We start from the raw sequence: 10,848 nt of genomic DNA on the forward strand, positions 1-10,848 counted from the left end.
ACAAACACACACACACACACACAGATTCAAACATGTACTCATAAGCCATGATGTACACTTCATTTAAGGTCTAATCCTCGGGCTAGTCTGCTTTAGTGGCATAGTTAAAGGGGCTAATTGTTTGTCGGCTGCTATAATGTCAGATTTGTAAGGTCTCAGGGAGTATTTCCTCCAGTCTTTCATGTTTGCTGGGTCCTTTCTCCTGCTAGAAGTCTCCTAAATTGGATTGTCCACGCCTTCTCTCATGAAGAATGCTGAATGCTTTACCTCTCCAGTAGGTCTACAGTACAGCCTTGAAAACTGTATAGGCTTCATTGTGGGCTGACGATTGTTGTGTGATAGGTGTTGTGTAAAATAAGTTGTTCGAAACCTGAGCTGCTCAATCAACGGTTTCATCTGTTTGGTCGCCATACATAAAACTCACATCACGTGACACCACATGTGCTGGTGATAAATAGGCCAAACATTGTAGCAGGATGAATGACAGATGATAAGGCGTAGTGTCACTTCCTGTATCACAGCAATTGAAACCCATAAAAGCAGCACATCTCTCTCTCTCTTCTACTCTGCATCTGCAAGTAACCAAATAACACAGCATTTCAACAGCAAGGCAACCCAAACTGAAAGAGGCCACATCTGCATTCATAACAATAATAGACTTCCCACAGACTTACTTAATGGAAGAATATGCATATTACTTGATTATTGTTTTATTTCCCCAAGCATGAAACCAGATAGACTCATTCATTCAGAGCCATATCTTGGCAGGTTAGTCAGAATCTCTCTGAATAGAGAAATGTTCAAGATACTGAACTAATAGGCACCCACTCATCGTTTGTCCCTTGAAAAATGTATCATTGAGCAGCAGCTCATTGGAAACTAAATGGTTCTATCATGGCAATGTAATGAATATTCAATTCACATGCAGCTTTGAGTGCAACCCCCATTAGGCCTATGTACAATTTTACATCTATGTTTGTTACATTTGAAATGGTAAAATTAGATGTGATGTCGATAGATGTTGATAACACCTATGGGTTCTATAGGAAGGACAAAGAGATGTAAAAGATGGGGTAGGAAATATACAAGAACTCAGCCCATTTAACTGACAAACAAGCATTAGGCTGGCTATATGTCAAACAGCTTCAGAAATGAACTGCACAAAACAACAAATGTGTATCAATGGCAAACATTGTGAGTGCTTGCAGTTTCTGCGAGTAGCCTAGGCTATATGTTCCTCAAACCTCAATCAACGTTAATCAAACCAAACACACAAACCATTCTATTTCCAATATGTATTATTATTAGTAGTAGTATTATTATTAGCATGTTATTGTTATATTGAGCTTATAATTTAGAGGAAAAACCTAATGTCAAAGCCTATGGGCATATGGCTTTGGTAGAAAGATGCCTACCAAGAAAACGAATTAGGCTACCAATCAAAGAACAATTTATTGAAAGTAAATCGGTTGTATTGTCACTATGGCCATCATAATGTATATCCAGCCATACATGCATGGCCACACATGCCAAGCTTTATAATTTCCTTACCTAGCGGCCGTTTTCTCCTTATCTTGAAATATATTCAGACCAGCAATGCACTAAATCAATCCTTTTAGCCATAATAAATAGTTGACCCGCCACGGACGCGTTTTCCACCGATTTATGTCGGAAACACAAGCTCGTTCATACAGGTGAAACCGAAACACTGGTCAGGCAGTGTAAGAAAAAAACAGGCAATGAACGAAGGCACTATATAGGCAGGCGTCTCATAGTCTACGTCGCTTTCTCCTTCCCAAAAACAACACCCACACAGTTGCTCATGAATCAAATCGGCAACCTTACGAAAGATGAGTACAAACGCTGCCCTATCTCCGAGCCACATTCATGTCGGCAAATGATGTTAAAAAGAGTCTTGTGCGGAGATCTACGTATTTCTTGTGAAGTAGCTATAGCAGACGATAGAAGCAGAAAATATGGAAATGTATGGCAGACGCACCTGCCGAAGAACTGCGCCAGTCTTCGCCAGAGATCTGAGCTGACAGAAAAACTGGGGACATCACTGCGTAAAAATGAGCAGGATATCAAAATGTATCGATAGGATTGTGAAAATTGACATGTTGATAACTGCATGGTCAGCCTGGTCTCTTAGACTAGATAACATAGTAAACGTACATTTGGAACACTCAAATTAGTATGTTAGCCTATGTTTCGTTTGATATGGTTACATAAGACAGAAGGTTACTTCAATCGGTTGGAGTGGGTGGGTGGGCGTATACCGCGAATGTCTAGCAACCCAAAGTTAGAATCTCATCATGGACAACTTTAGCATTTTAGCTAATTAGCAACTTTGCAACTACTTACTACTTTTTAGCTACTTTGCAACTACTTAGCATGTTTGCTAACCCTAACCTTAACCCTTTAACCTAACTCCTAACCATAACCTTAACCATAAAAGCCTAGCTAACGTTAGCCACATAGCTAACATTAGTCACAACAAATTGGAATTCTTAACATACGTTTGCATATTCGTAACATATTGTACGAATTGCAATTCGTAACATATGATACAAATTGTAATTCGCAAAATATCATACAAAAAGAATGATGGACATCCAGAAATTAATATATACCATACGAAACTTAACAAATCACACTAATACAGGACACCTACAGCACACAATGTCACAGGAAGGTCAAAAAGATAATCATGGCCAACAACCACCCTAGCCACTGCCTGTTCACCCCACTATCATCCAGAAGGCGAGGTCAGTACAGGTGCATCAAAGCATGGACTGAAAAACAGCTTCTATCTCAAGGCAAATCAGACTGTTAAATAGCCTTCACTAGCACATTAGAGACTGCTGCCTATATACATAGATTAGAAATCACTGGCCACTTTAATAAATGGAACACTAGTCACTTTAATAATGTTTACATATCTTGCATTACTCATCTCATATGCATATACTGTATTCTATACTATTCTACTGTATCGTAGTATATGCCGCTCTGACATTGCTCATCCATATATTTATTTATATATTCTTAATTCCATTGCTTTACTTAGATTTGTGTGTATTGGGTATATGTTGTGAAATTGTTAGATATTACTTGTTAGATATACTGCACTGTCGGAGCTAGAAACACAAGCATTTCGCTACACCCGCAATAACATCTGCTAAACACGTGTATGTGACCAATACAATTTGATTTGATTTGATTTAATTGCAGTGTCTTGGATTTACATTTACTATGTTATGTCTGCAAGTTACCAAATAACACAGCATTTCAACAGCAAGGCAACCCAAACTGAAAGAGGCCACATCTGCATTCACAAGAGTCCTGGATGGCACGGTATATATTGGATACTTGAAACAGCATTGCACAGTGTGGATCCATGGCGGTCCGAACCTGACCCAATGCTGGTGTAGACTGAATAGATGCTATGATCAATTATTGTGGGCTAATCTTAATTATGTGTAGTAACCTTTCAACTGATAAAAGTTTTAGGAAAATATTGACATTTTAATGCACTTGATAGGCTACAGTAGGCTAATTAAACATGAATAAGCGATCTATCAATTATATTTTACATGGTTTGAGTGTGTCATAATAACTCCCCTTGATCTGTAGGCTACTGCATAACAAACTCGTACCTGATCACTCTGTTATTTCCTAGGCTAAAGGTTAGACAGGTGGGCCAGCGACTGGAAGGTCGCCGGTGTAAATCCCAAATCTGATGGGGAAATCTAGTGGGGAATGAGCTGGTAACTGGAGGATTGCTAAGATGAGTAACCTAAATGCCAGTTCCTGCCGTTTTGCCCTTGAGCAATGCACCTTCTGGTGTACATTGTGTCATAGTGCAGATGGTTCTGAGTTTGTGTCCTGGGTCAGTTATATTTGTATTCTAACATTCCTTTCACACAGAGTAAAGGAATAATAATCAACACTCTACCAACGTGTTAGTGTATGCTACTATTCTGATGGCAAAGTAAGATAGGCTATTACTCTAGTTCAAGTCATATAGAGAGGACATCTCTTCCCCACTGTATAACTGTAGTTCATAATTCATCTTCAGACAAGGCCCATATATTATCAGCCAGTCTGTCTTTAACACGCACATACAACACACACACACACACACACACACACACACACACACACACACATACACACATACCCAGTCAATACCTGGGACAAACCCAGTGAATCAAAATCTCTTTTTTACTACAGTCAGTGCCTGTGTAGTCTACCGGATGCCTATTAAACACACATTGATCATCCTCTCTTCAGCCCAGGATTCTTTAACATGGCCAGGGCATCGTTAATAATGCTCCATACAGCCACCATTTGACATTTCCTTTAATTATCTCCGTAATGTATTCATGCGCTTGATCCTAGGAGCTTGTTGTGAAAAGCCGCCTCTAGGAATATTTGTATCCCGCCTCGAGGCCCCACGGATTAGCGCGAACCCTGAAGGTATTACCTCCGTCTGTATGTGTGTGTGTGTTAAGCTGTAAAAGTCATTAGGCCTTATTTCTCAACCGTTCAGAGAAGTGAATGTAAATGCTCCACCACGACTAGCTTGTCTAATACCCGGAGTTATAAAGAAAAGTGCAAATGGTTGCAAGATAACATGTTAATAGCACAATTGAGCAACCTCCATGTTTAACCCAGTTTTAGAGAATAACAGCCTCAATTCATTTGCTCCTTCTGCATGTCTATCTTTGAGCTAGCCAAGCAGCTCAACTCCTCCATGGAGTTGAGTATAGACTTGTTTTTTAAATTAACCTCCAACTCCTTCGAGTCGCTATGTATTGACTTAAAAAAGTAAAATTCTTAAACCCTTACTGTGTACCTATGTTGTTGAGTGCCTTTCTTTGCTTGATGAAATTCATACTTTTTAATATAACGTTAATCAAATACAACCACCGACTGTTTCCTTGTTGAGATTCAATTGGCACATTGGCATGCTGAGTTGCCATCTTAGGCAACAGCAATGAGGAAACAGTCAGTGGTTGTATTTGATTAACGTTATATTATGGAGAATGGATTTCAGCAAACAAAGAAAGGCCCTCAACAACAAATGGAAAACATAGGTACATGGAAAGGGTTTAAGAATGTACATTTTTTAAGTTTCGACGAGTCGGAGATTCATTAAAAAAACTCTAGTCTGCGCTCAATTCCATGGAGGAGTTGAGGTACTTGGCTATCTTCGAGCCAGACAGTAAGACTCAGCCGTTTCTACCAAATAAGTTGAATTTTAATACACAAACAACTAAATGTCCAAGTTTTAAAATTCCCTTTTAACACAAATATGTTGTGTGAAATATTCACAAGTTACCTTTATCTAGTTACTTCTCATTTCTATCTTCAATACCGTGCAAGCAATGAAGCAAAAGTAAACTGTATCAAACTGCTAATCTGTTTCCACCCTAACTTTGTATTCTAGACTACACAAGACTTTACAACGATTTGTACAAACCTTTTATGAACGTGGCTGTAAATCTAAAAATAAACGTTGCTTGGTCGTTGAGCTGTTTGCTAATTTAAGTATGCACTGAGGAAGGATGCCCTCCTGGGGTTGCTTCATTAATTCCTACAGTCTATGGTTGACTGTTGGTGTAGCCTTACTTCATTAGCCAGGATGGTTTCAACAGCCTTGCCTAAGACTAACGACCCGGCATACCTTTTATTGCCCGCTGCAGCTCCATGCTTGTGGGTCCATTAGGTCCGAGTACCTTGAATTCATTCTCTCTCTCTCTCTCTCTCTCTCTCTCTCTCTCTCTCTCTCTCTCTCTCTCTCTCTCTCTCTCTCTCTCTCTCTCTCTCTGAGGGAGTCCAGGCCACATTAAAGAAGGGAGAGATCCAGTAGGGGATAAATCCTCTTCTTGGTTCTTGTGGTCAATACAGTTTGGGTGCTTCTAGAGGACAATTAGAGACCTGCTTTGGGAGGACTGGGCTATAATCCCACAACCTCAGACAGCACTATGGCCACTATTCAATCAAAACCGCTACCTGGGTGACTGGGGTTAGTCCAAATCAAGGTACATTTGCTGCAAGAGAGTATGTTTCAATTGTTATGCACTATATATTGTTATATATAGTGTAATATATAATAATATAGTGTATTATACTTACATTTACATTTTACATTTTAGTCATTTAGCAGACGCTCTTATCCAGAGCGACTTACAGGAGCAAACTTGCTATAAGCTTTAGTAACAGCTAATGTCGCCTTATAAAAGCCTACATAAATTATTAAGTGGTTCATAGAAAGTGTTACAAACATGATTTTAACAAATACATTATAATACTAATGTTCACTCTCACAGAGGAACAGGTGGCATGCATCTCCCACCGCATCCAAGTGCAAAGCACATGTTGGCTGTTAAAAGCTTCACTGACAAAATCAAATGGAGTGATAACTGAATGGAGATTTAATCGAATGTATTCAGAACAAGAGTTAGTTTGTCAGTGTATTAGTAAGGATCATACTACAGTCAGTGTCCAAGCACCATACCAAGGATTTTCTATAGTATCCCACTGGGCACAAACTGGTTGAATCAACGTTGTTTCAACGTAATTTGTGAAGTGGAATCTACATGGAAAATATTTTGGATTTGAAAAAAGTCCTCAACATTAACTGTTGTTTTGAGGATGAAATTACAACCAAAGGATTATATCATCATGGTAACCAAATTTCAACAAGACAAACCTTGTATGAAATATGTTGAATTTGTACCTAGAAAACAACTTCAGATCTTTACTTTACCAATCAGTGCAGATAGAGCAGCATGCTATGGAGCGGGTAAGCAATTTAATCTATATAGGAAAGTCGTTAAGAGCTAATTGTATTTTGCCGTAACAGCACGGTTTAATCATAATGGAAGACAAACACACACACTGTGCTGCCAGTCACTTTGTAGGGCACGAGAGACAACTGAAATGTTGCCGGTGAGGAGAGAGTGCGAGAGGATGGAGGACGCTTGCCTTGGAGGAAGCTTGCCTTGAAGAGCTGGGCATATTGTTATGACATGCATTATCTGAATTAGGCCCACATAATTATATCTATGGAGGAGCGGCTTCTATGGAGGAACTTTGAATGTCTTTGAATTTCCGAGTTGGTTTAACGTTGGACCAGAGAAAACGTTAGATAGCTAGCTAACATGCTTGTGTGTGCAGAGCAGCACTAGAATTAAAAACACATCTTACCATTTTGTAGTTAATAAATCCAATGTGAAATGTGATAACTATGGTATCCTTAACTAGCATTGAAAAGGTTAATCCATTCTTTTAAACATCTCTCCCTAATTTCTGAATCATGCTTGTAATGTTGTCAGTAGGCTACAGTAACCTATGCTTCAGAGGGGAGGGGCAGGTAGCCTACACACACCCACTGACACAGATTTCCAGCTGGCAGGCAGACGCTGGAATACATTTTTGAGTGAGAGTGAGGGCTTTGCTTTTAAAATAACTTCTGTCCCGGAACAGTATAGATGTCAGGTAGATGTAGGTGGGTGTGGTGGTGGAATCAGGTGCAGGACGCAGAACGTTAGTCCAACAGACTTTAGTAGATGCACACAAAAACAATCACGAATAAATGCCCTGAGGCGAAAACTCCGCACGTAGGCGAAAATAACGGGCGCACAAACAGGTGCGACAAAACACTCCAAACAATATGGAGAAATAGCTCAACCGAGCAAACAGTAGAATAACAGCCTACCGGCACGACAGTAAAACAATAACACACAACACTAGACAAACACAACGAGAACTTATAGGACACTAATTACACTAAACGATAACAGGTGTAACAACAATCAGACAAAAGCAAACGAACATAGAAACATGCAACGGTGGCAGCTAGTATTCGAGACGACGAACGCCGAAGCCTGCCCGAGCAAGGAAGAGAGGCAGCCTCGGCCGAAACCGTGACAGTACCCCCCTTGACGCGCGGCTCCAGACGTGCGCCGACTCGGCCTCGGGGACGACCAGGAGGACGCGGAGCAGGGTGCGTTGGGTGCCCACGATGGAATTCCGTCAGGAGAGACGGGTCCAAAATGTCTCTCCTCGGCACCCAGCACCGTTCCTCCGGGCCGTACCCCTCCCACTCCACTAGATATTGGAGACCCCCCATCCGACGTCTCGAATCCAAGATGGACCGCACGGAGTACGCCGGTGCCCCCTCGATGTCCAATGGGGGCGGAGGAGTCTCCCTGATCTCACTTTCTTGGAGTGGGCCAGCTACCACCGGCCTGAGAAGAGACACATGGAACGAGGGGTTAATACTTTTATTCTCAACAGGTAATTTGTAACACACCTCGTTCAACCTTCTCAGGACTTTAAATGGCCCTACAAACCGCCGACCCAGTTTCCGACAGGGCAGGCGGAGGGGCAGGTTTCTGGTAGAGAGCCAGACTCGATCACCAGGTGCGTACACCGGTCCCTCACTGCGGTGGAGATCGGCGCTCGCCTTATGACGACGGAGGGCCCGCTGCAGGTGGACGTGTGCAGCGTTCCATGTCTCCTCCGAGCGCCGCACCCACTCATCCACCGCAGGAGCCTCGATCTGGCTCTGCTGCCAAGGTGCCAGAACCGGCTGGTAACCCAACACACATTGGAAAGGGGTTAGGTTAGTGGAGGAATGGCGTAGGGAATTCTGGGCCATTTCGGCCCAGGGAACGTACCTGGCCCACTCCTCCGGCCGGTCCTGGCAGTATGTTCTAAGAAACCTACCCACATCCTGGTTCACACGTTCCACCTGCCCATTACTCTCCGGGTGGTAACCCGAGGTGAGGCTCACCGAGACCCCCAACCGCTCCATAAAAGCTCTCCAGACTCTGGAGGTAAATTGGGGACCTCGATCAGACACAATATCCTCGGGTACCCCGTGAGTGCCGGAACACATGGGTGAATAGTGCTTCGGCGGTTTGCAGGGCAGTAGGAAGGCCCGGCATAGGGAGCAAACGACAGGCCTTAGAAAACCGGTCCACAACGACCAGTATAGTGGTATTCCCCTGTGAAGGAGGAAGGTCAGTGAGGAAATCCACCGAGAGGTGAGACCATGGTCGTTGTGGAACGGGCAGGGGTAGTAACTTACCCCTAGGCAGATGTCTAGGCGCCTTACACTGGGTGCACACCGAGCAGGAGGAAACATAAACCCTCACATCCCTCGCCAACGTGGGCCACCAGTACTTGGCACTAAGACAGTGCACTGTCCGGCCGATACCAGGGTGTCCAGAGGAGGGTGACGTGTGAGCCCAATAGATCAATCGATCCCGAACCTCGAGCGGAACGTACTTCCGACCCTCCGGGCATTGAGGTGGACTAGGGTCGGTGCGTAACACCCGCTCGAGTTCAGCATCGACCTCCCACACTACCGGTGCCACCAGACAAGACTCCGGCAGTATGGGAGTGGGCTCCACGGACCTCTCCTCCGTGTCATACCGCCGAGACAGTGCGTCTGCCTTACCGTTCTGTGACCCAGGGATGTACGTGATCTTAAATGTGAACCGGGTCAGAAACATATTCCACCTCGCCTGGCGAGGGTTCAGCCTCCTCGCTGCCCGGATGTACTCCAGGTTACGGTGGTCCGTCAAAATGAGGAAAGGGTGTTGAGCCCCCTCAAGCCAGTGCCTCCACACCTTTAGGGCCTGTACCACGGCTAACAGCTCCCTGTCCCCTACGTCATAGTTTCGCTCCGCCGGACTGAGCTTCTTGGAATAAAAAGCACAGGGGCGGAGTTTAGGTGGCGCGCCGGACCGCTTGCAAAGCACGGCTCCTACACCGGCCTCTGACGCGTCCACCTCTACCTGAAATGGCAAAGAGGGATCCGGATGCGCCAGCACCGGGGCCGAGGTAAACAGGTCCTTCAGCCTCCCAACCGCCCTGTCCGCCTCGGCTGACCACTGCAGACGCACCGGACCCCCCTTCAAAAGAGACGTTATGGGGAGCTGCCACCTGTCCAAAACCCCGGATAAACCTCCGGTAGTAATTCGCAAACCCCAAAAACTGCTGCACCTCCTTCACAGTGGTTGGCGTTTGCCAATTACGCACGGCTGACACCCGGTCTACCTCCATCTTCACCCCCTGATGCAGACAACTGATAACCCAAAAAGGAGACCGACTCCTGGAAGAACAGACACTTCTCTGCCTTGACATACAGGTCGTGCTCCAACAGCCTCCGCAACACTCGGCGCACCAGGGCCACATGCTCGACTTCGGGTAGGCGAGTACACGAGAATGTCATCTATGTACACGACCACCCCCTGCCCCTGCATGTCCCTGAAGATCTCATCCACGAATGATTGGAAAACTGAAGGAGCGTTCATCAACCCGTATGGCATGACAAGATACTCGTAATGGCCCGAGGTGGTACTAAAGGCTGTCTTCCATTCATCGCCCCCTAATGCGCACCAAGTTGTACGCGCTCCTGAGATCTAATTTAGTGAAGAAACGCGCCCGTGCAATGACTCCGTCATGGTCGCAATCAGCGGGAGTGGATAACTGTACTTCACCGTGATCTGATTGAGACCACGGTAGTCAATGCACGGGCGTAACCCTCCATCCTTTTTCTTCACAAAAAAGAAACTCGAGGACGCAGGGGAAGTGGAGGGCCGTATGTATCCTTGTCTCAGAGATTTGTCTATGTAAGTCTCCATAGCTCTCTTCTCCTCCTGAGACAGAGGATACACATGGCTCCGTGGGAGCGCAACTCCTGCCTGGAGGTCTATCGCACAATCTCCCTGCCTATGGGGAGGCAACTGCGTCGCCCTCGACTTACTGAACACAATAGCCAAATCCCCATACTCAGGGGGAACGTGCAATGCGGGCACCTGGTTT

At 44.5% G+C, this 10,848-nt stretch overlaps 1 protein-coding gene across 1 annotated transcript in view; it reads right to left on the reverse strand.

Annotated features, from left to right (window-relative positions):
- Positions 1-2,186, reverse strand: part of LOC121538375 (contactin-3) — a 69,229-nt gene extending 67,043 nt beyond the window's left edge. The window contains exon 1 of the mRNA XM_041846309.2: positions 1,552-2,186. The gene's annotated coding sequence lies outside the window, so the exon portion shown is untranslated. The remainder of the gene's footprint in view (positions 1-1,551) is intronic.
- Between the last annotated feature and the right edge of the window lie 8,662 nt (positions 2,187-10,848).

The sequence above is a fragment of the Coregonus clupeaformis genome, chromosome 24 (assembly GCF_020615455.1).
Source record: "Coregonus clupeaformis isolate EN_2021a chromosome 24, ASM2061545v1, whole genome shotgun sequence".
Classification (NCBI taxonomy): Eukaryota; Metazoa; Chordata; class Actinopteri; order Salmoniformes; family Salmonidae; genus Coregonus; species Coregonus clupeaformis.